This window comes from Semicossyphus pulcher, unplaced genomic scaffold (genome assembly GCF_022749685.1).
Source record: "Semicossyphus pulcher isolate SPU_LCO1_2020_fin unplaced genomic scaffold, fSemPul1.0.p SCAF_17, whole genome shotgun sequence".
Taxonomy (NCBI): domain Eukaryota; kingdom Metazoa; phylum Chordata; class Actinopteri; order Labriformes; family Labridae; genus Semicossyphus; species Semicossyphus pulcher.
The window spans coordinates 18,142,255-18,168,852 of NW_027211681.1; the positions used below are offsets into that span (position 1 = coordinate 18,142,255).

The 26,598-nt window shown below is 40.9% G+C and overlaps 1 protein-coding gene across 1 annotated transcript in view; it reads right to left on the reverse strand.

Annotated features, from left to right (window-relative positions):
• The window catches only part of lrba (LPS-responsive vesicle trafficking, beach and anchor containing), a 226,148-nt gene that overhangs the window by 198,243 nt on the left and 1,307 nt on the right, over window positions 1-26,598 (reverse strand). The window lies entirely within an intron of this gene.

A 26,598-nucleotide genomic window follows, 5' to 3' on the forward strand; every position in this document is an offset into this window, starting at 1 on the left:
GCTTATTAAAAAAGGGAGAAGATACAGGTAGGCCTGAAAGAATCTAATTTGCTGGATGGACCTTGATGTTGCTTTACACGTTTCTGCTTTTTCTGCTGTAGACGTTCACATCTTGCTGCCTGCCACTCAAAGTACCTTAATGCTACCATGGCATTAAAAATCCCCAAACTAACACTAGGAATAAAATAGAAAAGGTATTGAAGGTGTCTTGCACGTCACCCACCTCTATTTTACCCTTGCTGGTGTAAAAAACACCACAGGGTACACATGGTACGAAATGATTAAAGTACTATTTGTTACATTATCATGAGTATATTGAAACCATAGACTGTAAAAAACATAGACGACATGACAGCTCCTTAAAGTGAAGCCAAAACATCTCTATCGCCCCCTGCTGACTGGCTGCAGTATAGGTCATAAAGCCCGCCTCCTCCATGTTAACAGATGGGACATGAGTCAAACTATAAAATCAAAACACACAGCAAATATATTGTTCTCAAACATGGTTTCTGTCATTATAGTTAGTTCTTATCATGCTGATTTACGTCCAAGTGTTCATTATTCTGACAACTTTATTTTTAATTAGTTATTTGATGCTGTAAAAAGGATGATTGACAGCTCTCTTGACAAATACGGCTCCTGCAGCCGATCTGTTCTGGATTAGCAGAGTAGAGGAGGAGCGGCGAGAGCAGACGTAACTAAAACAATCACTTGAACTTCTATCTGCTTCAGACCAACACAAGAAGCTGTTCTGCTGTTAAATACGCCGACATGACGAGTCTTTGCTGTTTTGTCAGGAAATTAAATGTATGTTTTGGTTAGTGTATAGCATTTCTGCATGTATTACTATCAGAGACAACTCATTTTGAAATTGAGAGAAGAATTGAGACTGAGGAAATATAAAGAGTAAAGGTTTATTATTAGAGGCCTGAGCTAAGAAAAAAAACGTCCAAATCACCAGAGCCAGTCTTTTGATCCTGAAGACAGAAAGCAACAAATAATGGCCAATTTGTACCAGAGGGGAGGAAATTACCCAGCTAAAAGTAAGAGGCACAAACACTGAGGCTGCCAAGCTGCGGCTGCAGGGGGATGACACCCTCTCTATCCATTGTGAATGTGTGTGCGACCATGTTGATATTCTTCATCCTTCACTTCTCTCCCTCATCAAACTGCAATTAATTCTGTGGGTGAAATCATTTGAATATAAAGCCATTTGCCTGCAGGAGAGGACAGCAGAGAGACAACAAGAGAATGTCTGTGAGAAATCTGCTCTCATGTCTAGCGTGTCTCCGGTTTGTCGGACGACTTTTATATCGAGCTTTGATTTGGTCTCCAATCGGATCAACCAATCAGAATACAGAACACATATCTCTTGACATCTGTCAGTTTGGGAATGTTAGACGTGAGAACAAGTCGAGAGGAAGATCTGAATGATCAGATGTTTGACTGATTTCACTGCAGTGCCAAGGACATTGACTATATGTAGGAAAAGGACGTCAATGACAATGTTGAAGGGCCTCGACCTGCATTATCCTCTGGTTGAAAAAAGAAGTGATTGTGTTGAAGCAAACGGTCAAAGTAAGGAGTTTATGTTCTCATTTGTTAGTTACAGGTCTTTTTCAATGAAGCATGATGTATTTTTTGGAAATGATGGTCCCATTTAGAGTAAAACAGACGATAACGCAGAGTATGCTTTAAGGCATGGCCACCTCTGATTAATGTCGCTGCCACAGTGACCTATAAACCAAGATAGAGGTTTAGCAACGCATTCGCAGGAGACTGCCATGACTCTACGACTCACACACACAATGTGATAAATAAACAAAACTGTCTATATTAGCTTCACCTTACAGATGCTAAGTCAGTCTGCTGTTTAGCATGTTTTACACAGTATTTGTTATGCAATGTACCGCATTGTCTTCTCTGAATCCATAATAACTATTAGAAGCAGAACTGGTGTTCTTTTCCACCGAAAGTCTTTGTCAAACACATGTTTTCGCTCTTCTTTCTTTGAGCTATTGCGCTAGCTAACCTCACAGTTGCTACCAACTTGATACTTGATCTAAAAGGTAGCTAACCCCTTCATGGCATATGTATCCAGGGCTCCATCTGATAGGTGCATGGCTCATATACATACATTTTGCTTATTACTTGCACTTTGTAGGCAGTCTTTTTGCATGTGTTATTTGTGCTTGTTGACGATGACATTTCATTTATTGTGCAGCCCTAATATCCTCCTCCTTGTCCAAATATGGTGTCTTCTGGCTCAAGATTACAACACAAAAGATTAAAACCACAAACATGCCAAACTCAAGGCTTCAAACTGGTTGTGGACAAACCAATGGGTGATATTACCATGTTTAGGTCCTTTTTTTCTTTTATACAGTCAATGGCCAGCAAAAAGTATGCGTAATCTAATAAAGTCGAAGGAAAAAAAAAAGGAAAATGTCACATTAAGGCTAAATTTAATTAGCCCGCTGCAGGAGGACTGTAAATGCCTGCTGATGTGGTCTAACTCCCCAGCCTGACTCTGGTTTTCAATCCATTTTAAATAAATAAACTCATCAAAAGGACTGTCAGAGTGACCATGCTCTCACCAAACACCAATGCCCTACTTTTTCAACAGCTCTTCAAACTGGATCTCTTTTAACGAGCTATCTTGTCAAACCAAAGGCAGTTTTGTTTATGCGTTCGCGAGAGCCGCCGCGCCGCGCCACCCAAACCGAAAACATCCATCACAGTGACCCAAACGTGATTCGTGAAATGACAACATCTAATAATCCTGCTCACTTCCCTGCCGATGCGAGACGTTGAAATGGCAGCAGAGGATAGGGAGGTCAAGCAAATAATCTGTCCTACTCAAATCCCCCCAGTGCGAGCGCTGATATGAGGGAACGAGCTTCTGATGGGGGAGATGAGAGGAAATGGAGAGGAGAAATGCAAATAAGCAGCACTTCACATGAAGCGGTACCAACGTTTAGAATATAAGTATGAAAGATGACAGAGATTTGGGTAATACTAATCGTAATGAAAATGGTGCGTCTCTAACTTATCATTGTTAGAGTCTGTCTGGTGTTTATCGTTCATTGTAACAAATCTTTTGTAATTTCCTTTGATTTTCAAAGATTATATCAGCCAAAAGACAATTTCACTACAGGACTGTTTTTGATTTAGTCACATGGATAATGAAGCTTCAGAGTAATATTGATTTATTGTTATGAAACACCTAACATGCATTTTCTTAGATAAGAAAAATTGTTTCAACTAAAACTTGGATTAGTTCTTGAGATATGGTGCGTATAATCAACATTTACAGAACAGAAAAGATACACTTATTTGTTAAAGTGTTAAATTAAAAGGAATTAAAATATCTGACACGTGATTGGCTGCTGGAATGTCCCTCCGCCGGCCAATTAAGTATCAGCAGGAAAAGGAAGTCCACCAGCTTTAAGTGTAAACAGTACAAACTACAGAAGAGAGGAGGGCAAAGAGTGCAAGTAGAGTAAACAAGGGACAATTTCACTCAAGGTGATGGCAAGGTTACTCTGTGTTCGAGCCAAGAAGGCGCTGCGGATGGCTGCCCACGGTGTGTTGGTGCGCTTTGTGTTGTCTTGTTGTGTTTGTAAATAACATATTCACTGCACTATTTTTAATTTTATACTGTAAGCTTTTTGCACTCCTTCATATCTGTACAGTTTTTAATTACACCTATTGTACATATTTTGTGTTATACATATTGTTTTTTATATTTTTATTCTTATTGCCTATTTTTATCTTATTCTATTTAAGTCTTATTTTTATTCTAGTTCTGTGTTCATTGTTCTGCACCAAAATCACCAAAACAAATTCCTTGTATGTGTAAACCCACTTGGCAATAAACCTGTTTCTGTTTGCAGTTTGAAAATGTTTCACTTGAATGGTAACAGGATCGTGTTGGACATTTTCTGCTTTGTTTTTTTTAATCTATATTGATCCTGAATTCAAATCTACCATTTTTTGGGGGGTGGGAATCGCAGGGTAACTAACGATACAATACACGATACGTGGCCCACGATAACGATAATATCACAATATAGCCAATTAATTTCCGTTCATGTTACCCTCATTCATGTCATAATAAGTGTCACTGCGAGGAAGAAGTGACGCAGCCGGTCAAAATGGCAGGGAAATCTGTTTGGAGCGGCATACATTTGTGAATTAAAATATCGATATTTGGCGCCAGTCAAACGATAAAGGTATTGCACGGGTCAGGACGACGATATATTGCCGTATCGGTATTTTGTCCGACCCCTACCAATTTTAAAAAATCTGTGATACACTTGCATATGTCATGATAAACTGCTATAACAGTGAAAGGACCTTTTTACAATAACATGTATCCGATTCCCTTCGCAGTCTGCAGCTCACATAGACTCTTTCAATACTACACAACCAAACCCCAGAACTAAAGAAGAGCTATGCAATACTACCAGTTTGATTGTCTTGTAATGTGGTTTGTTGTTAGCTTCTGTTGCTGAAAATAATCACACGACATCAAACCAGCATGGTGGATGAGTACGCCACTCTACATTTATCAAAGCAGGGGTAGAAGGTAAAGTGGTGACAATTATGCATGCAGTGACCATGGAGCACTTCAATGATGATGTACCTGACTCACTCACTTCATAAATAACAACTTGTTATTCCAAATACACCTCATGAATATGTTACAGAAAGTGGCACCAAATATTCTGTTTGTGTTGGAAGCATTGCAATTAATTAACAAATGGTGATGATGCAGCTCAAAATGCTAATTATTTTCTGGTTTGTGCAAATTATTGTTACATTAATTCAGTTTAAATCAGGAGATTGATCATCTTTAACTGCTGCGTGCATTTTCTCTTATCAGCGTCACAATGCTGCCTTACCTACACTGAGAGAAAAACAATGACAGACTGAGGAGAGGCACAGAAGTTGGAGATATTTTAATATCTGAATCTCTAAGAATATCTTCAATGGGGCGGCCTGCCAAGCTTAAAACAATGGCTGGCAGTCATTTTTACACAACATTAAATGTGATAATGCTTCAGCATAAGAAGGATCAACACATGATTTGTCTTTGTTGTTCCATTCATTTGCCTAAGAACACCAAGTGGTACAACATGCAGAACGAACAGATAACAAACAAGGATGTAATTGTCCTTCACGCTGTTGTAGATTAAATTAAACACATTTTTTATGCAATCACACATCATTTATCCTGTATCTCATTTATCCCGAGGCAACAACAAGAAATGGAAAAGAGAGGAATAAGTTCATCAAAAATTATACCAACTCGAGCCCAAGCACTGTGGGATTTATGAGACTGATCCCGATATCAATACAGTGGGGATGCATGGATACCATGAGTACACTTACACTTACACTGGGTACTTGCCGATACCGAGTACCAATATGAGTACTTAATAATATCATTACAGTTCTCAAAATGACTTTAAAAGCACATTTTCCTCAGATGTTCCTCACTTTCTGACTGTAACAAAGTAAATCGACAGAATGATGCAACTGTTGCTGACATTAACTTTATATTTTACTTTCGTGTTAACCTATAACACATTCAGTGGATTTCAGTATAACACAATATACCAAATATAGTGTAAAAAAGCACTTGTTTCCTGCACCTACTATGGAGACATCAGTGATCGCAGACGGAATCTTTATATCGTGTGTGCGTCCATGAATATGTAAGTTAGTTTGCCCTAATGTTTATGTTACACTCTGTTAGCTTCAGTTTGGTCGTGAGTGTATATGTTAGTGCTGTCTGTGAGGACTAACCCTGTTTCTGAAAAGTGTCATTGCTCCTTCTCCACCTACCTGCTTAACTAACGGGAGGCTAACGTCAAGCCGTAAAGTGGTAGCAGGTGTGGTTGTATCGGCGTAGTTTTACGAGTACGAGTATTTTAAGCCTCCATACCTGGTACTGGTATCAGTATCGGTGCATCCCTACAATACAGATATTGATATCAATAGCAATACAGATACCAATATCAATATCAATAGAAATACAGATATCGATATCAATACAGATACCGATATCGATATCAATACAGATACCGATATCAATAACAATAAAGATACCGATATCAATAACAATACAGATGCCAATATCAATATCAACACAAATACCGATATCGATATCAATACAGATACCGATATCAATAACAATTCAAATACCAATATTAATATCAATACAAATACGGATATCAATACAGATACCGATATTGATACAGATACCGATACTGTTTTTAAAGTGAAGAGAAAATCAACTGTTACTGCTATTGTAGTAGAAAAAGTGAACTTTTGACCTGGAATTAAAATACTTTTCTGTGTAGATTCTCACAAAAGTTAAACTAATGTTTCTGCACAAAGCTAATCAAAAACCTGATTTATTAAAACAAGTAACATTATAAAGAATATTTAATATTATTACACATTGTTGTCTGATTCTAGTGCTAACCACCCTCAGTCAGTTGTGATGTTCTTCTACAGACAGTGCTGAAAGTAACAATACTGATATATCTGTGATAGGCCCATATCGGCCGATAACATCAGCTGTAGGAAATCTCTGTCTGACTCTTTTAAATCATCCTTGCTCCGAGCTGCTCAATCCTTCTGTTTCACTTGTTGACAGTGTGATGTGTCTCAACATTCCTGCATAAGCCCCCTACTTATTGTGCAACCATCTTGTAGAATGTAACTTGCAATATCTCATAAACTTAATTAACATTCCCTCCACATTCCAGGGCAATGCATTAACCAGGAAGAGAGGGAGTGCTGTGATCTATAGTTTTTGGATCACATGGATCACACAAGGTTCAGTTAAAACATAGACAAACATTATGCAATTGGTTGATTTTATATAAACCAAAGTCAGTTGTGACCATTTTCAACAATAAGCATATAAAGTAATAGTAAACCATTACATTAGGCGGTTTCTACCAGACCTCTTTCACACAAGCACTGTCTGTCTGGCAATCTAACTTAAGTTGCATGGCGGCTGCTATTGTCAACAAAAGGAAAAAGGCTTGTCCGGAAATGGTCCTCATTACACATCAGAGTCCAGGCTTCAGGGCAATTTTGTAGTTTCCCAGAATAACTTTGAACGACTGAAGTCGTCTGCTTCTGGAATTGAATGTTTAAAATGAAAGAAACAGTCTAATGTGATCTATTGACTTCACCGCTTTCTCCTTCAGAAAATCTTTGTGTGCTCTCTGTCTGGAATGAGATGTGCAGAATTAACCGCACTCATGTTGAAGAATAAGTTTTCTCTGTTAAAGGGAGATGACAGCCAGATAGCACACATTTACAGAGGAGATCTGATCACGAGGTCAACAGAGAATTTCATTGTTAGACACAGCGATGCCGACGATTTGAATAGCAGCAGTAAAAAGGAAGGTTGGCTCGGGTGTAATATGTTAAAAATAGCAGCTGGATCAGGGAGGTGAAGAAGGGAAGAGACAAACATTAGTGAGGAGTTGCAGACTGCCTTCAAGCACGTAGGAGGAGTGAAAATGAGTATTTCAAAATAAAGGTCTCACCCTTTTTTAGTCACTGCACAGTTAAGGTGTGGAGTTTTAAAGAAACGCACAACAATTTGTACGAAAAATCATGCTATGTTGCCTTAATAAAAGGTTTACATTTTCCTTAAAACATCCTAATGCCTTTTCAACGTACGTTATTTAGGAGACAGTTTAAGTTCTGCTAAATGTATTCAAAAGTTTATCTTAAGCCAACATGATAGTTCTGCAGTCAAAGTTAGACAGACTGAGAGGATGTCTTAAATCTGTTCAGCATAAAAGTCCCTCCTTCCAGAGTTTCCTGTTAAGCTGCAGTACAAGCAGAGTAACAAAGAGAGGCAATCTGGTGCTAAAAAGACGAAGTCTAAGATACCCAATGTGATTTGCCAAAAAAGAACCTAAACCACAAATCATCATTATGCTTCAGAGAAAAGGTGCCAGGACGCTTTTTCACACAGCAAACACTTTTAGGAATGCACATTTTGGTGAGGCCATTATGTACTGAAACATTTTATCAAGAGACAACACACGTCAGACTCTCGGGAGGTCAAACTATTTCCTTGGGATACACTGGGAGCACATCCAGTTCACCTCCAGTTGGCTTCCTTTAGTTTCATACTAAACCTTGTCACTGTATATTCTTCTATCCATTCAGGTGTTATTAAGAAAAGGCTAATCGTACAAGCTTTGAATACAGCACCTGGTGCAAATGCTTGTATTATATATATCAGTGAATCAGTAAGAGCACTAAGTCTGATTTGGCGCCTCAATCGTGATGTGGAGGCCACTTAGAGGGCACATAAGCTCCTTTCACACAGGCAATGCACTCCTGAAAATTGTCCAGGTGGGCCCTAAACGGTCCAACTCTTCACCCCGACTTTACGCAGGCTTTTTCATGCCAGCCTCCTAGTAAAATGTCGACAAGAAGTCGGGGTGCGACGACATGTGAACCAAGAGCGAACGGGAGGGTTGATGACGATCATGTGACCGGTGGGAAACCAGAAAAGCGGCACATACCAGGATGATTAAAAACATCTGAGGTTAAAGAAGAAGGATCATTTACAAGACGACAATAGGAAAGATGTATGCTAATTGGAGATAAAGAGATTCAGGAGCTTCTGGCTGTGAGGGCTGACGCCGAAATTGTTCCCCACTTGCGGGGAAAGGCAAGAGGCTCTGTCGCGTATGACCAATTGACTACGCTGCTACGCTACACTGTGACATCTGCAGCGTACTTTTAACGTCATGTCCTGCCACATGAGAAAGTCTCCCGCTGTGAGGGACATGTGTGAAAGGGCAAAATGTCAGGAGCAGACGGTCTTGAAATGTCCTGGAAATAGTGTGAAAGGGGCTTAAGGGTCCTTAAGGCATGTTTTACTGATATAATCTTATCATTGGCTGTATGATAGAAGTCTCAAGCTTCAAGTTTGGCATTTGGGCGGTCAGCGTCTTGTATTTTCCGGAGACAGGCATCATTTGCCTCCATCCTCCATGGCCGCCATAGCAGCAACACCATAATGCTTACCCTGTATTGTCATCTTTTTTACTCTAAATGGGAATATAATTCTTTAAATGCTGTTGGATGAATACTTGAAACCAGCAACTGAGACCTTAAACTAGTTTCAAATGTTTACTGAGGCAGGAAATTAACTTCTTTTATACAGTCGATTTTGGTGCTATGCTGAAATGAACTGAAACCAATGGCATCATATAGGGTCGTATTCTCATCTATATCTATATAGTAAATCATTTTAAGTTAAGTATAAGGAGTTTGTAAGGCTAGAAAGGCTAGAAACACACAGGACTGTTCTTGGATGTTTGAGATGTTCAGACAGTTGCCTCTGGGATGCTAAAACTTTCTCTCTGTTGAACCTTGAGGACTTCGGCGCACCTCAAATGAAACATCTGTAATGTCACATGCCAAACCAATAACCCCAGTGATGTTCCAGATGAACACACTTGACCTTTTCACATTTACCTTCAGTGGCGTGCGACCAGGTGCTGCCTGTCCGATGGTGCCGTAGATGTACGATGGTATGATTTCCTGCATGTCAGTTCATGTTATTAAAGGCGAGTTATTTTAGTTTTGCATGGGGAAATGTGCGATTTGCATTTGTGCTGACCGACTGGGACAGTTAATCCATTATTTTAGCATTCCTCAAGTGCCGAGAGGTCTTATCAAGTATATTCAGATCAAATATCCTGATACGTGGTTGCATGTTCTACCAAAGAGGTTCATCTTTGAAGATGTGGATGTCTAAAAACAAATGGTTACAACAGGCTTGAAAACCCATAGAAATGTTTACCCTATCAACACTGCAACTCACATTATATGTGAGTTGAAATCACAGTGAACCCGATTTATTTTTGCTGTGTCATGTATCTCACCGTCCTGGAAATACCAGAAGTGCTCAGTGCCTGATACAGCCCTGATGAAAGAATCCTGTCTGCAGCCGGAAAAACAACTTTAGTTCAGATCTCTAGATGATGAAGAGAAAACAGCTCTTTGATAATTGTCATGCATGTAAACAAATATTTTCTACTAATACTGAAAAACTGTTTTCACTTTATTGCTCTTCTTTACTAGAAAGGAGAGAAACGCTTTACTCCCTGGTTCTGGCAGACGATCAAATATGTGTATGTGGATCGCGTGGCCTTCAACTCACCCTTATACCAAAAACAAGATCATTAATTTAGGCTGTGCACACTCCTACACCTTCCACAACCTTTCCCCGTCGTGCTTCTCTCGAGACGGAGATGGTACCTCAAGAAAATGCCAACAAACCGTGCTTTCTTAGCAGCCTAAGAAGAAGACATTGTTTTCTTCATTTGAACGAGAGTGTTCACATGGTATTAATTAAAAGTTTTGTCTATGAGAGCTCAATACTAATTAATGCTTAGTCACAACACTGTAAATAAACAAGAGGAGCCGAACATAGAGTCCTGCCGAATGCTGTTATATTCAGACCTTATCGCAGAGAAACCAGGCTATTTGTTGTCATTGTTACACTTTAGGTTTTGTTAGCAGTTGAGGCAATGGAATAAAAACTTGTCTCTACAGCATCTCTTGTGTGTGAGCTGTATTCCCTGCAGGCTGGATGCCAGACCTTGGCAACAGATGAGATGCTGATGCAGAGAGTGTGAAAGCAGGTCAAGGGTAGAGGAACAGACGAGGGGTCAGCAGCACTGATCACTGGAGAGTTCACACTGATCACAGAAGCAGTGAAGACACAGGCCTATACATGTTATTTTATTAAAGTGTCTCACTATTGTCTAAATTCTTCTTCCCATGGCTTCAGTGCAACGACAGGTCTGTGCAGTAGACTGCATAGACCTGTAACTCTGTATTATATCTAGGTTAGAAGACGGTGCTGGGTAAGGCTGTGGCTACATATATGAGCAGGTCAGAGTGTTTACTTTTAGCAGCTTTAGTGCACACACGGCGTGAGGTTGTGTGTGCCGACCAATGACTGTATATATAGATGGACGATGCCTCTCCATCTGCACCAATTGTACGAAATTGATGCCAAAATAGCCGCCGTTATAGGCGCTGCCATCTTGCGACGGTGACGTCATTTGGAGCCAGAGCCGCAGTAGAGATCGGCGGGTGGAGCCGCTGTAGCCACTTCCGCTAACCAAAACACACACTTAACTTACAGAAAAAAACAGCAAAGATCCCGCACGCCGGCGTCGTTAACAGCAGAACAGCTTCTTGTGTTTGTCTGAAGCAGATGTTCACAGATATGGAAACTTCAATGACTGTTGTGATTGTTTTAGTTACTTCTCCTCTCACCGTTACTCCTCTACTCTGCTAATCTGGAACAGATCGGCTGCAGGAGCCAGATTTGTCAACAGAGCTGTCAATCATCCTTTTTACAGAATCAAATCAAATTCAAACACTTGGATGTAAATCAGTATGATAAGAACTAACTATAATGACAGAAACCATGTTTGAGAAACATTTATTTGACGTGTATTTTGATTTTATAGTTTGACTCATGTCCCATCTGTTAACATGGAGGAGGCGGGCTTTATGACCTATACTGCAGCCAGTCAGCAGGGGGCGATAGAGATGTTTTGGCTTCACTTTTAGGGAGCCGTCATGTCGTCCATCTTTTTATACAGTCTATGGTGCCCACAGGAAGTAGGAGATGGTGTCTGCTTTCCCTAAATAATAATTGATACTTCCAAATAAGTTTGTGTTTTAATTAAGGAGACAGTATTAACATGTTAACAGTAGTTATGTTTTGATGTTGCACACTACACACAGGCCAAATAAACTTGGTAAGGGGCCAGATTTGGCACATGATATCGAATCTCAGCCATCAATCAATAGCCCCTGTTCCATCTTTATCGCTCATACACGCTCACACAGTCACAGCCTCGATTTTCCAGTCTGATCAGGTGTTTGGATTGTCGTGCCATCTGCTCTTAGATACACACATCGTAGGTTTGCAAATAAATTCTAAATGTACTTCCTGCCTGCAATCAGAAGATGCAATTTCTCTGCCAGTGTGAGTCTCACCTGAACGACATGAGAGTTTTATCACACAGTCATAGCGGGGTAATAAGCACGGTAACGTTTGACAAACAAAATCACCAAACAACTTGAGGCTGAAAGCAGACGATCTCTTAAAATGAATCATGCAGTCTATCATACAACTGTTAAAGAGGAATAAGCCACAGTCGGGGCTGCAACTGGAGCATTTGCTTACACGCAGGGAGGGGAGAAAACTTCTAAATGGTCACTATTGTGTCAGTTTTCAGCAACAGTTCTGTTACACAAGGGCTGATTTGTTTGCTGTAAAGCATCGTTGGAAACCATCAGGACCTATCCATGAAAACATAAAGCTTGGAGCATGGAAGAGGGTCTATAAGTACAGTGGGTAATCATGCAGTCAGCGCGGTGCTTCGGTTATATCTATATGGCCTAAACAAAGTAACCAACTGCAAACAACAGAATGGAATTGAAAGATTCATATTAGAGGTTTTTTTAAGCCCTCATATCCCTCCCAGGCTGTAAGAAGTAGCTGAATGAATGATGGCTGCATGTGGGCTAAATATATCAACTCACAATGATGAGGTGTCCGTAAGCTTAGGAACTCTTTACGCTGCCAAAAGCTCTCTGCAAACAGTCTTCTTATTTGCAAATGGATCTTGGAGCATATGTTTATGTCTATACAGGCCCTAATAGCTGCCATTATAAAGAATTATTTTAAATATACCCAACATTTGAGTGAAGGGTACACGAGCCAAGAAAGGTCTGGCATGCAGCCCGACACTGAAACAAAAGGATCGATAATCTAACGTGACACCTTAATTGAAAAGCATCATTTATATGGCAGTATAATGCAACCTCATAGGAATTAAAAGCATAACAGAAGAGGGATAAAACATGGAGGCAGATCTGCATTAAACCTGTTAGAAGCGCTGTTGATCTGGTTGCGTTTTCCCTTCACAAATCTCCCCCGCAGGGACCAAGGTGAGCCGCTACCTTAAGGCTTTAACATAACACTTCTCCACAAAAGGGAGCGGCGTTTTATATTATTAATATTCACACGTCTTTCAGCAGCCAACACGGAGACTTGGCCAGCAGGCAGGCAGCATTAGCATATCATTACACCCCCTACTGTGAAGAGAGGATAGCAGGCCAGGAGGTTAATACTGCCTCCTGTTTAGCCCAAAGCTCTGCTGCAGTGTTCCAGCGTGTCAATTTAACCACAGCGCGGCACATTAAGGTGGCAATGCTATTTACACGGTGCGGACGTGTTCGCAGCACATGTGTAGTTGGGAATTTCAAACATTAGTGCACATTTCTTATCAGGTTGATGCATATTTATTCCAAATAAGGCATTGTCCTTAGAAGCAAAGATTAAATTTAAAGTTATGCACTCCAGTTGCAAGGGATGTACAGTATGTAAGGAGTGTTTCTATTGCCCATATATAGGTGGACTGATTTTCTGGAAGTCTTCAAAATGCAGAACAATTTAAAAGCGTTAGTTTCAGCTGGGACGCTTTAACAACGAGTCGGTGAGCTTTAAAGGAAGCCTTTATAGGTGAGCAGAGCCAACATCAAAACAATCATAAGAGTCGTAGTTACTGTGGACAAAGAGATGTGGGGAACTTAAATACTGTCATTGCTTTTGAAAACAATCTAAAGAGTTCAAATTAAGTAAACACATCTGTTACACCTCAAAATAGGGATGCACGATATTGGATTTTTTGCAGATATCCGATATGCCGATATTTTACAACTCATTTAGCCGATTATCGATATTTTTTTCCCGCACACCTAATTGTAGAGATCATCAACTCTCTTCTGTATTGGAATAATAGCGTACAGTATAATGGTGATACTCTTCTCACATTCGTTACAACGGTCGGGGTGACGGGTCTTGAGATGGTTAATCAAGTTTGTAGTGTTGAAAGACTTTGCCTTGGCTCCTCCTCGCATCACCGAAGCTGAGCAGTCATTGCAAATAGCAGTTTTTATCTATTTCGGACACTTTGAAAAACTTCCACACCACGGACATTTTGGCTTCTAACTCTCTCATGCTGCAGGTAGACACACGTGACGTCATCACGCTGCGCCGCGCAGGTCTTCTTCGCGCCGGGGACATTGCGCCGAGGTCGGGCATTTAATCAAGTATGCAGCAGCCCATTATTTTATCGGTTAATTATATCGGCGGATATCGGCGTGTTGGCCGATATCCGATTTAAGCCAATATCGGCCAATACTGATAACGTGCAGATAATATCGTGCATCCCTACCTCAAAATATATGTATACAAAGGATATGTTGTAAATGGCTTACAAAGTAAACAAGGGGAAACGACTCAGGGCAAATCCCTACCTGCTTACTGTCTTAACTGAGCATTAGTTGGGAGGAGACTCCTGGGTATACATTGGATGAGCTGAGGGAACAACAACTCTTCACAGGTGTGCGATTCGTTCTTTGGAAAGGATGGCTAAAATGCCTCTGTTGCCACTTCTACATTGACTTGATTAAGCAGCTTAAAGGGGTGGGTGAAGGGAAAGATGATGCAAATGCCATTCAGGTAGAATTTGTGCATGTGTGTGAAAAACATAAAGCTAAGGCTTCACCAGGCAGGATTATTTCAATTTCAGTTTTAACTTGTCAGATTATGTCACATTAAAGCAGCTGTGAGGAACTTTCATTTAATGTCAATTTTGGCAGCACATGTGGACAAGGCGGTACGTCTCATCTCTTTTCTAGGAAGAAAAAAAATCTCCTGCAGCTTTTGGATTAAGCTTCAAACTCCTGCTTCCTTGTCACTATAGCTGCTTTCCCACTGGTCAAAAAACAGCAGCTAACACCGGCCTTTTTTGCTTAGTGGGAACGGTTACAATCAGCATTCAGACCCGAGTCAAATGACTCTGCAGTGGACCCAGGTAGTTATCACCTCGGCTCCAATCAGCATTGATGGGAACACAAAACCTGTGTCGACGCGCTTATCTTCGCCCCCTGTCCGGCGCGTCCAAGCAGCACTTGAACGTGGTTCCAAATTTGTCGGCGCTGAGTTCGATAAATAGATTGAATGAGCAACATTCTTCATGAAATCTTCACTGGCCTCCATGCTGCTTACCAAAGAGTATAATGTTAGTTCTTCTTTGTGACGTCAGATGGTGACGCAGCAGAAAAGAGACTGACAGGAGTATACTCCACTGGCAATGGGAAAAGAGACAATCTGCATTTATTAGCAGGTCTTCCCGGGTCTGAAAAACCTGCGTCAACATGCAAATTTTGGTTGGACAGGGATATATCACACTTCTTGATGTTCTTGATTCCTTCTTTAGGTCTGCATAAATCTCTTAAATCGAGGACAACCCGGTAACAGGCGTTTAAAATCACTCCATTCTGATGGTCTGTTTTGCTTTTGTGGGTCGTATAGAGGCGTCGGTATTAAATTGAGACCGTTTGATAACCTATTAAAGCTCCTCACAGTTGGTTTTGGTCACAACAGGGCTGCAGCAGAGACAGGCCTTCAGCCTCTGATATACAAGAGTTTTGCTCTTTTTGTAGGAAACGGCAACTGGTGGGAGATTTTTCTCTCCACACAGCAGGTGAAAATCAAAGGGAACAGCAAGGCTTGCTGATCAGCAGCCATGAAAAAGGGCCCAGTCAAGAAAAAGCTCCACTAACCAAACATAAAGGAGCAACAGTAAAACATTTTAAAAGCTTTTAACGGCAGCGATTAAGCACTGGAAAAAGGAATGCTGTTGTTTATGGATGAATTTGTAATCTCATGAAAGGACCCTAAAAATGCTTAAAATAAATTGAACACTCTGAACTCTCACTTGCATGACACGGTGCTAAAGGCACGGATCAACCAACTTATAAAAGAGAACATTTCTGGTGTCCTGATCGTTTTTGAATGTTTGAATGGATATTTTGAGATCTGTCCTTGAGGTATCTTCCTCAGATCTCCTGCCGGCGTCGGCGTCTCTGTTACCCTGGATGACCCACTGATCTCACTGTCAACAGTTTTATAAGGCCTCCTTCTTTAATAGCAGTAGTTATATAAACTACGTGTATGACTAACCCCGACTGACCTTAGCTAGCCTCTGAATGGTACAGAACAACTTTACATACAGACACAAGACAGAGTACTTTCTATTGACCCCTGTGACCAATCCTGGGGCAGAGTTTCATTCCCATATTTTTTGGTCTTTGACAGAAACACCAACAGTTCCTGTTCCCAGCTTCCTCCAGCAAAACCTGCAGCTCTGTGAAAATGCCTTTGTGAGTGGACACTGTTTATAGCAGAAACAATACAAGAAGAGATGTAGGCCAAGAAGTAGATTTCACTCTGGCCCTGTTTGCTAAAAACAGGCTGCAGGAAGCACAGATGCAGATAAATGACTTGTGACGAGTTAATGTGTCACTTAACACTCAGTCAGTTTAACCATGTTTGAAAGCAAACTTAAGGTTGAATGGACTGACTGGAGAAGTGGGCCGACAGTCACCAAGAAAACATATATATATATAGATATATATATTAAAAGCCAATAAGAAGGAAGCCACAGATTTAAAACCACTATAATAACACACATTTTTTAAGGTTCATACTCTCAGTAAATAATTGGTATTTATTTTAAAAGCTTTACAAGCAAAATTTTAACCAAAACAACAGCTTTTTAATGTCGCTCTATTAACACAAAGCTTTGCAAAGCACCTTAATTTAATCTTTACCGACTGTACACACAAACCAATTACTCCACAAATAAGAGCACAGAGCAATCAGTCTAGAAATGAGTGCACTAAATTCATGCAATTACAAATCACAATTGTACTCATTGGGATGAAACGTGGTAAAACAATAGGCTGACTAATTATTCGGTGCCGTCACAGTCAGCAGGGATTAACCCCAACTTTACAGCAAACAATTTAGCCTTACGTCTTATTGCGATGTGGATGAAAATACAGAACAATCCTTTGTGCACTAAATACCCAAATGGATCAAGGTTTTATAATCACGATGTCCAAAGATAGATAGAAACACAGGGATATGGGCTGCTTACGCACTGATAACAAAGTAGATCAGATGTGTAGTTATTAAAAGCCTCAAAACACCTGAAGCTTTCTCAAACAAACATCCCAGTTCTTGTGATGGCCAAAGCGATTAGAGTTGACACACACCTCTTCCAAACATCATCGATCCCTGAGGCCACGTGCTTGTTTGTCAGCACACAGCAGCTGTTGAGGCAGGATGGGTGCATTATCTGATCAGCTTGGGGGGTAAATAATCACACTATACAATACAGATCAGGTAGGCAGAAAATGGAAAAACCAGTACTGCCAATTTAGAACCAGTTTAAGCCCAACTGCGTGCTGGCTGGTCAAACCTGTGTAGTCACCGTTAAGATGCTCATTGTGTGGATGTCCCGCCTGTAACAGTCAATGAGATGTCAGGGCCGAAATGGTGCCATTCACCACCATATTCACACGGCGGAAATTTTCCCTTTGATGCCCCACTCAGCATGGGAAGCTCAAATTGATATAATGTTGTACTGTACTACTGTTATAGGGATGCACGATTATAGATAACAATGTTAACATTGATAACGATATATTAGGCAGATGTTTTTGACCACCTCATTGCAGAGAACATCAAGTCTCCCCTGTGGTGGAATTGATATCATGCCTACTCTTATTGTAGTGGCCCACTGGCAGGTGCTGAAATAACATAATACAGTGCTTTTTAAAATGTACACATTCACTGGGCAAGATAAGAAAACTACTTAAACTTTGTACAAAATGCCATATTTATTTGTATGTAACATTTTCTTTCAAATAAAACTGTAAAATTCAAACTTAGACAGGCTTCGATGATGCTCTCCCTGAGACAATCCTGACAATAGCCACAACCAGGGAAAATTGAACCGATTGCACAGTACAAATAAAATGAAATCAACCTTGCTGTCTGTTTCGGAAACTTTGAAAAACTGCCATACTGCAGACATCTTGCACCCGTCTTCACGCCTGACGGAAGAGGCGTGGTGCAGAGTTAATGTCGTAGCATCATAATCAAGTTTGTAGTGTTGAAAGACTTTGCCTTGGCTCCTCCTCGCATCACCGAAGCTGAGCAGTCATTGCAAACAGCAGTTTTGCTTTCTATTTCGGACACTTTGAAAAACTTCCACACCACGGACATTTTGGCTTCTAACTCTCTCATGCTGCAGGTAGACACACGTGACGTCATCACGCTGCGCTGCGCAGGTCTTCTTCGCGCCGGGGACATTGCGCCGAGGTCGGGCATTTAATCAAGTATGCAGCCCATTATTTAATCATAGTTAATTATATCAGCGAATATCGGCGTGTTGGCCATTCATTTTTAAGCCAATATCAGCCGATAACGTGCTGATCATATCGTGCATCCCTAGATAATACTGTGCACCCCTAACTGTGATGTTGTTGTACTGCTGCAAAGACAGTAGATCGTGAAAATCCAGAGGGACATCGGGCCATATTTCAAGAGAACATCTTTATAACCTATTAGCTACTGTCAAAATTAGTTCACCTTAATTCGCCTTTTAGTAACGTATAACAGTATCAAACAGGAATGTTAGCTAGGAAGAGGTGAATGCTAACATTAGCTGCTGTCTAATGGTTGCTAATGGGTTATCAAATATGTTGATTTAACTTGAAAGATGGCCTGAAATCAGTCTGGATTACATCATCTTTTTAGTTCTTGATCTAACAGGAAGTAGTTGAATAAGAAGGACTTGTCAGACTCCTACTCTACATAAATAAGACAACCTCAAAAAAACAGCCTCTTTTGTTTAGGCAAATACAAAGGTCACGTTGTGATACACGAGGAGCACTGAAGCTAATGTTGAAAATCAAACAAATCACACACACTTAGGGACTATAAAAAAAGAGTCTAGGTTATTTATACAACCTGTTCTTTAAACCACAGAGGAGAAAAGGTGTGACGGTGGATTTGGGCTGATGCGACAGGCAACAGAGAGGAGCAGATAGGGTTTCATTCATGTGTCAGATTAGAGGGCTCTTTGTTACAGCCAGAGAGGGCAAAGCATGCCTGGAGAGAGGACAAGGATTGCCCACACTCCCCTACCACTTTTGTTATTGTGTGAAACTGTTTGTGTGTGTGTGTGTGTGTGTTGCATTCCTGTCTGCATCATGTGCACATCAGGGAACTGTGCCATCTTGATCCACAGGGTCAAAACTCCAATGTTACAGGGAAGCGCTTCAATGATTAATTTTTATCAGCTATAAATAACTCACCAACTGTTTTGACAACCTTTAAATTGGTTAATTCTTGTGATTCTTGCTTATTAAACGTGAATATTGTCCCGTTTGTTCGCTCCACTCTGACAGTAGAGTGAATATAATCGAGTTGTGGACAAAACAAAACACTTGAGGATGTTGTCTTTGTCTTTGGGAAACATTTTCCACCATTTTTTACCCCAAAAAAACAAATTAAATAATTAAGAACATAATCAACAGATTAACAGACAATGAAAATAATCAGTATTCGCCACCCTATTGCTCTGATTGTTGATAAATGTCACAGCTAATTCACTTAGCACTCCTACGTCCCTCCTATGTTCTTTCATGGGGGGGAAGAAGAAGTCTAACATAAAAAGTCCATCCAAAAAACAAAGTATCTTGGCACAAATAACCAAAACCATCCTCAGGGATGTATACCGATAGGTCTAAGAGGAGAAGTCTGAATTTTAAGGTCTTTAAAAAGCTCTTAAAAGCTGCCAAATTTGACCCACACGCTTGTAGAAAGAACTTCCCTCTGGGTTTCTAGCTTATCTCACCATCTATCCGCAGCCATGACTAGTTCCAAGGCAGGAATTTTTCACATCTACAGATAGCAAAAAGTAAAGCCTGTAAAATCAATTTCACGACTCTAAAAGCTGATACACAATAAACACCGGAGCACAGCTAATATGCATGCTTCTTCCCTGCAGGAGTGTGTAAGAGAAGGTACCGAGCAGACTATTTAAAGAAGCACAGCGAAGATGCAGTTTGGAACAATTAAGTTCACTCGTGACAGCCGACCTCAGCGCACTTTCAAACAGAATGTTCAAGAAGCTTAAAATAATATTGAACACAATATATTAGAGCTGATTTCTTCTCATTGCTACGAATCAAAGAGAGGAGGCTTGAAGTTCAGAGTAAAGCTAGTTGTCTTTTTCTGCAGTGTCCTCTCACAGAGGAAACTAAGACAGGCATGAAACATGAAATATTTACAGACATGAAACATAAGAAGACTTCTCAGCTATAGCTACAGCCTTCTATAGGTTTCATAGATTGACTGGCAGAAGAATAAATGTGCTCACTGGCTCAAGAGATATCGGAGGACATAAAGAGACTTTTTCCAATATTAGAACACTTGAAAATATGACGCCTGTTATTACTACGCCCTAAATAATCATCATCATACTGTTGTTTGTGAAACAGTCCAGTAATAGAACAGAATAACTTTGTTTGAATGGCCCTGGGACATCAAGAAATACATTTTTTAAGTCTCCAAAATTACCATACCGAGTAAATAAATCCGAACAAGTTAGCAAAGAAACACTGAGTTAAGCACGTGCTGGCCCTTGTGTCTTTGCAAAACTTAGCAGCATAAATTAAAAGTAAAATAATGCAATGTTTCCATTTGTGACAGAAATAGACTATGACAAGACAACCACTTGCAAAGCAGCCAACCGTTTGACCGTGCCATCAGGTAAAGCCAGTGTTACATTCCTCAGCACAAGCTCAACCGTCTCCCGTGTCAGCTAACGCAGGAGCCATGAGCTTCTCCTTCACGGAGCTGTATGTTAGTCAAAGGTTTACAGAGTCCTGGAGGATTACGTGCTCTACTCAGTGGAAGGCAACACGGTCATGTTTAAGAGGTAATGATATTGTTGCCTTATGTTGGCAGGTGAATCAGGATGTTTGGTTCATGGTACAGTCTTTTTGTTGTTGTCTGCCGACTGATATGCAATTTCAATAACGTCAACTTAAACTGGATCCTTAAATTACTATCAGAATGTGCACACTTTGCATAGTAGACAACCATTTCTTTTTAGCAATACTTAACGGTATAAAAAGTAGGATTTTCCGAGAAATATAAAATATAGACTTTTACAAATATAATAAAAATCATCACTTATGGGCCTCTATACATGTGTGTCGGTGAGTGTGTGTGCAGATCCTTGTGAGACCCTTCCCTCTGCATCTATTCTGTTGTTTTGCTTGCACGGGACGTTTTCAGGAGGGGTGCTGTTGTGCTTCCCTGAGCCAATCACAGCGTATATGTGAGTGCGAGAGTTGTTCAAATTAGCAACTGGGCCCCATTCAGACCGGCGAACATGGCGAAAGAGCGATGCAGAGTTGGCCTTCTTTCTGTTGCACAGGTAGGTGCCTTAAACCGGGTAGGACAAGCTAACCGGCGGTTAGCATGCTAGCGCAACGGTAACCGTGATGCTGTCGGTGTTAGCTCGGCAGGGTGGGCGTGTTCTCGCACGAGAGACTGAGAGTGAGCTTCCGGTGACAAAGAGCCAAGTAGGAGGGGCCCAGTTTGAATGTGTTGTTGACAAAATGCAAGGAAAAAACCTACTCATTATACCTTTAACACATGAGGTAAAGTTCTCGGTTGAGCCAATGATGGTGTAGACTCTAAAGAATATATTTATTGTGCCTGTGTATAAGTGACCTTTTAATTTCAGGTATTGTTAATTGACCCTTTGCTAAGCCCCTCCCTTGAACCGCCACTGTCAAAGCTTTCAAAACAAGAAGAAATACCAAAATGGTGTGCGTATGGAATCTGGAAATCCGACAGCAGATATCCTCAAAGTTTAGAGGGGGGCGTCATATTTTTCGCTTTTCTAAAGCCAAACACTCAAGAGGAGAGATGTCGGACATGGATTAAAAATCGTGGAAGACAGTCAACTGGTCTCCGCTTGCGATCCTGTCTGGCCTTCGCTACCGCCACCGATGATATCGGCACAGCCTTTGTTTCGGTTGCCATGGTTGTGGCAAGCTTTCCTGTTGTGCTTTTAGAAGATCCCGTGTATGGATCAAGCCCATGATATGTGAGCAATATCATAACTTAGCATTAGCTTAAAATAAAACAGTATATTGACTTACCCTGCTGTGAAAGAACATCGTTGTTCCCGAATATGGTTGTCCTATTTTTCCAGAAATTTGCTATTATTTCCCTTGGAACATCTCTCAGTGTTATAGTCGGAAAACGCCATATTATTTACATGCTGGTGCGAAAGCTTGACAGGCGTAGCAACAGTAACCAAGGGGGCGGGAGTTAGCAAAGAGTATCATTACAACCACCCTCGTGCATGACCTCTGCACTCCCTTTTGTTTCTGTGCCAAGCGTTCATGTTTTAATATTGATGTTGCACTTTGAAGTGTCCGAATATGGGAAAATAATGAACCTGGTGCAGGGACTGTATTTGTATGGTGAAAATCTCCTCTACCGCGTTATGTGTAATCGTGTATTAGCTCAGCAAATTGTCTTTGCATAAACAAGCACTTTTAATACCAGCTGCCTGGTAGTTCCCCCAGCTAACCCCGCCTCAGTGTTGACAGTTAATGACATCAGAGCAGTAGACGGATACATCAGTCAGTAGTGCTTGTTGCAGACAACCACACGGAACATTAACGCCACACTTTGCAGCTCCTTGCAGCTCCTTGCAGCTTCCAGCATATTGTTTTGGTTAGCCAGACCAAGAAAGCAAACACAATGCTGCTTCCTGTTCAAACTGTAGGCTGCCACTGAAAGCACAGGAGCTCACACAAACTGACTGTATGCTACTAGGCCTGAAAAGACAAAGTTAAAGTCTGACTGGTGGAATAGGTTAAACATTTACAGCGCCCAAGAATTCCAGATATTTTCCAGACACCAAACTGGTGCTAAAACACCGGTGACCATTGGACTTCAAATTTGACAGGCAGCCAGAAATAAGTCTCCCTGGCTCACTTACAACTTTGTTCACACAAGAACCATACTGTATCATCAGTTTGGTCGATCTTGTGGGCTGGAAGCTGCTGCCCAGTTTTTTTTTATCTACACCAGTGTGGTTGTTTTTTTAATACCACGAGCTACGCAATGAGATGACGGTGATAGAAAGCTGCAGAGGGCCGCGAAGTAGGGCGCAAGTTCTCAGTGGAATTGGAAGTAACCCTTTCACATTATTATTAGTCCTTGTGTTCAGTGTAGAATATATCGCTTGTTGCTTTTTACTACCAAATCTGTGCAGCCTTATGTAGTTTTTCAATGACAAAAACCTAATAATAAAACACTGTTATCAATCCTAACTTAAAGGCAAATCCACACCGGTGTTTTTAATTACTCCAGTAGATTAGATCTCTATTCAGGGTGAAGGTTGATGCTCATACACGCCCACACACACCCGAGAAGAGGTCAAATCACACAACTCATGTGACAACACCTCTGTGGGTGGACTAATATAGGTGTGGAGGGTCTTTTATACTAAACAACTAGAAGCAATGTGAAGGAGGTCGAGTACCTCTCTGTACGTTTGCTTTCTTTACAGGACAGATCACTTCACAGCTGTCGTACTTGCCTTCAAATCACAGTTGGCCCTGTACAGCTGTGTCTCATTACTTTGTAACTAATGTATTTACTCCAATATAATTTCAGATTTTTATGTCATATTAAACCTCGGTTGTGAATCTTTTCTTTAGAGATAAAACGACCAGATACTGATATCAGATATTGATCCCATACTGACTCAAATAGATGGAATGGGTACGAGTGAAATGGGGATCCTGGGACGATCTACTCAATTTATTTCTCTGTTAATGTCTATGGCTACACCACCCGCATGGAGGGAGTTCATGTGTAAGCTGTCCAAGAGGTTCAGCTACTTGGAATATCTGCAAAGTTTTGTGACAAAGTTGGGAAGACAATGTTTAAGTCAAGCCTGGTTTTGCCATCTCAGAATGATGGTGGTATCGGATCGTAATCAGCCAGTACACAAAGCCGTGGTGTTGGTATAAGGACTGAAAAAGTTGGATTGTGCATCCCTGCTTAAGATTGTAAATCCGGTGTACAAAGGATGGGGCAACCTCATCATCTCAAGCACTGAAAGTAAAGTAGATTTGTTCCTTTTTCTGATCAAGAATAAACCAGATTAACTGATGGAGACTGTGTGAAAACCTGCAATTTCATTTAATCAGGCAGCTGGAAAAACTTAGAAAACATGCCAGATCTTGAAGTGTGATACGACTGCACTAAAATTTGGTGTCACGACATGAAAAATTGAAGAACATTTTTTAAGAAATGTGATGTTAATTGCCTCCAGTGCACAAGCTCTGCTTAGAAACAAAAGACCACATTGTCAACCGTGACGGATACGATACAGCGAGCCACGGGAAGGCAACGGGCATTTCACAGTAGCATTGCATAAAAGACACAATCAAATTATAGAATAAGACAGAGCGTCCAACTACAGCTAATGTGTGTATGGAAACTCCACCACATAACTGTTTAATAATTACCTGGTAGTCATTACAAAGAGGGAGCTTATAAAGTGTTTTAGCTCTTAATCCACTGCTTTCAATGACTTGCTTTCACTTTAAACTAAAACAGATATAATAACTGTAGTATTTTAAATAGACTTTTAAATAGACGCTCAGATGTAACAGCTGGGGAACATGAGAGTGAGGCACAGCTCCTTTGACTAAACTAGACTATTATCGTCCCTTTCCCACTGGTCAAAAAACCTGCTAACACCCGCTAACACTTGGCTTTTTTGCTTAGTGGGATAGGTTATGATCGGCATTTAGACCCGGGTCAAATGACTTTGCAGTGGACCAAGGTAATTATGGCCTCAGCTGATGGCAATGATGGGAACACAAAACCTGTGTAGACACTCTAATCTCCGCTCCCTTTCCGACGCGATGCCGCCACCTGTCTCCGTCCAAACAGCGCTCGAACATCGTTCCGGCGGCGACGCAGCAGACAAGAGGCCAGAAGGAGTATACTTCACCGGCAATGGGAAAAGAGACAATCGGCATATATTAGCGGGTCTTCCCGGGTCTGAAAAACCTGCGGCAACGCGCTAATTTTGGTAGGAAATGAGTATATAAGATTACACTGAATTCACAATTCTTCGTCACTCTTCCTCCCCTCTTTAGACCTCTTAACTTAAGACAAAAAAAAGTCAGCATAATGAGCTGCTTTTATTTTGTAAAACTGCTGTTAAGAACCCCAGCCTCATCATCACAGCCACAGTTTTGGGTCACAGTTTTCGTACTTTAAGATAATTCTCTTGGGAACACTATGTTGCATTTTACCAAATACATCTCAGGACCGGTGCAGTGAGACGGCTGCAAATGAGGTGCTGCAAAAGAAAAAGACTCCGGTCAATACGGTAAATAATAGTGGAGGGTGAGCCGAGGACATGGAGGGCATGAGAGTTAGAACGTAATGAAATGCATGGTGCCAGTTCTCCAAGACTTAAAATGACTCTGACCGAGCAAAACATGGGGTCCTAGGGACACAAACAGAGCAGCTGCACACTGAAATTGTTGTCATGATATAATCCTTAGCTGTCTATCCAGCTTATTTTTGTGCAATAACAACAACTTGTCCATAACAATTCTCAATGAAAAAGCATTGAAAGAGAAGGAAACTCTTTGATCTGAACAGAAAACTTCCTTAAGGGACATTCTGTCATATTTGCTGTCTCACTCATCTAAAGGAACTGCTGGCAGTCACGTGTCTTTCTGACTCGCCTTTATAATAACAGACTGACTAATAATTCAAGGACCCCAAGAAGTGAGTGATTGGCATCTCTATAATACAATTGCAGTCAATATTTAGCTAAGAAATGTCACTCTCAAACATGAGCCTCTCACAAAGCAGGCACCCTGCCCTTACAGCTGAAGTGTCTTATTTACAATAAAAGCATCATCTTCTTCATTAGTGTGCGATAAACTTTTTGCTTCTCCAGTAAATTCAAAATATGCTGGTTACAATATAGACCTAATGGGTGGCTCACTGGCTGGATGATAGCTGTGTTTAACAGTGTCACAACCTCACAAAGAAAGGTGTTTTACTACAATTGCCTCCACTACGGGGGTTGGTTTAGGAGCAAACTTTTGTGACTACAGACATGGAGGATGAGCCTCCCCTTTCCTGAAAAAGGACTCCATTGTGTTGCCTCAGTGACAAAGCAGTTCTGCAGGTTCCACCTTCACCTCTCCTTTCCTCCCCCCCCCTCCCTACAACCAGCCAGCTTTAACTCCAGTTGAGCACGCTCTCTCTCTCCTTCACGCCTAAACTTCCTTGTTACTGCTTTTAGTTTCATTCATTCTCATGCAGGTGCTGCAAAGTCATGTCGTAACTCGGTCAGTGCTGCAGACATGGCAAAGCTGGATAAGGACTGTAAGGGTGGCCAACAGGTAGTAGTGGACAGATAAGGAACACTCACTCTGCCTGACCTGGATATGTCAGAAAAAGCAGCAGCTGATTTGCTTCAACAGCTTTTCTGCCGTGATCATTCTGCTGAC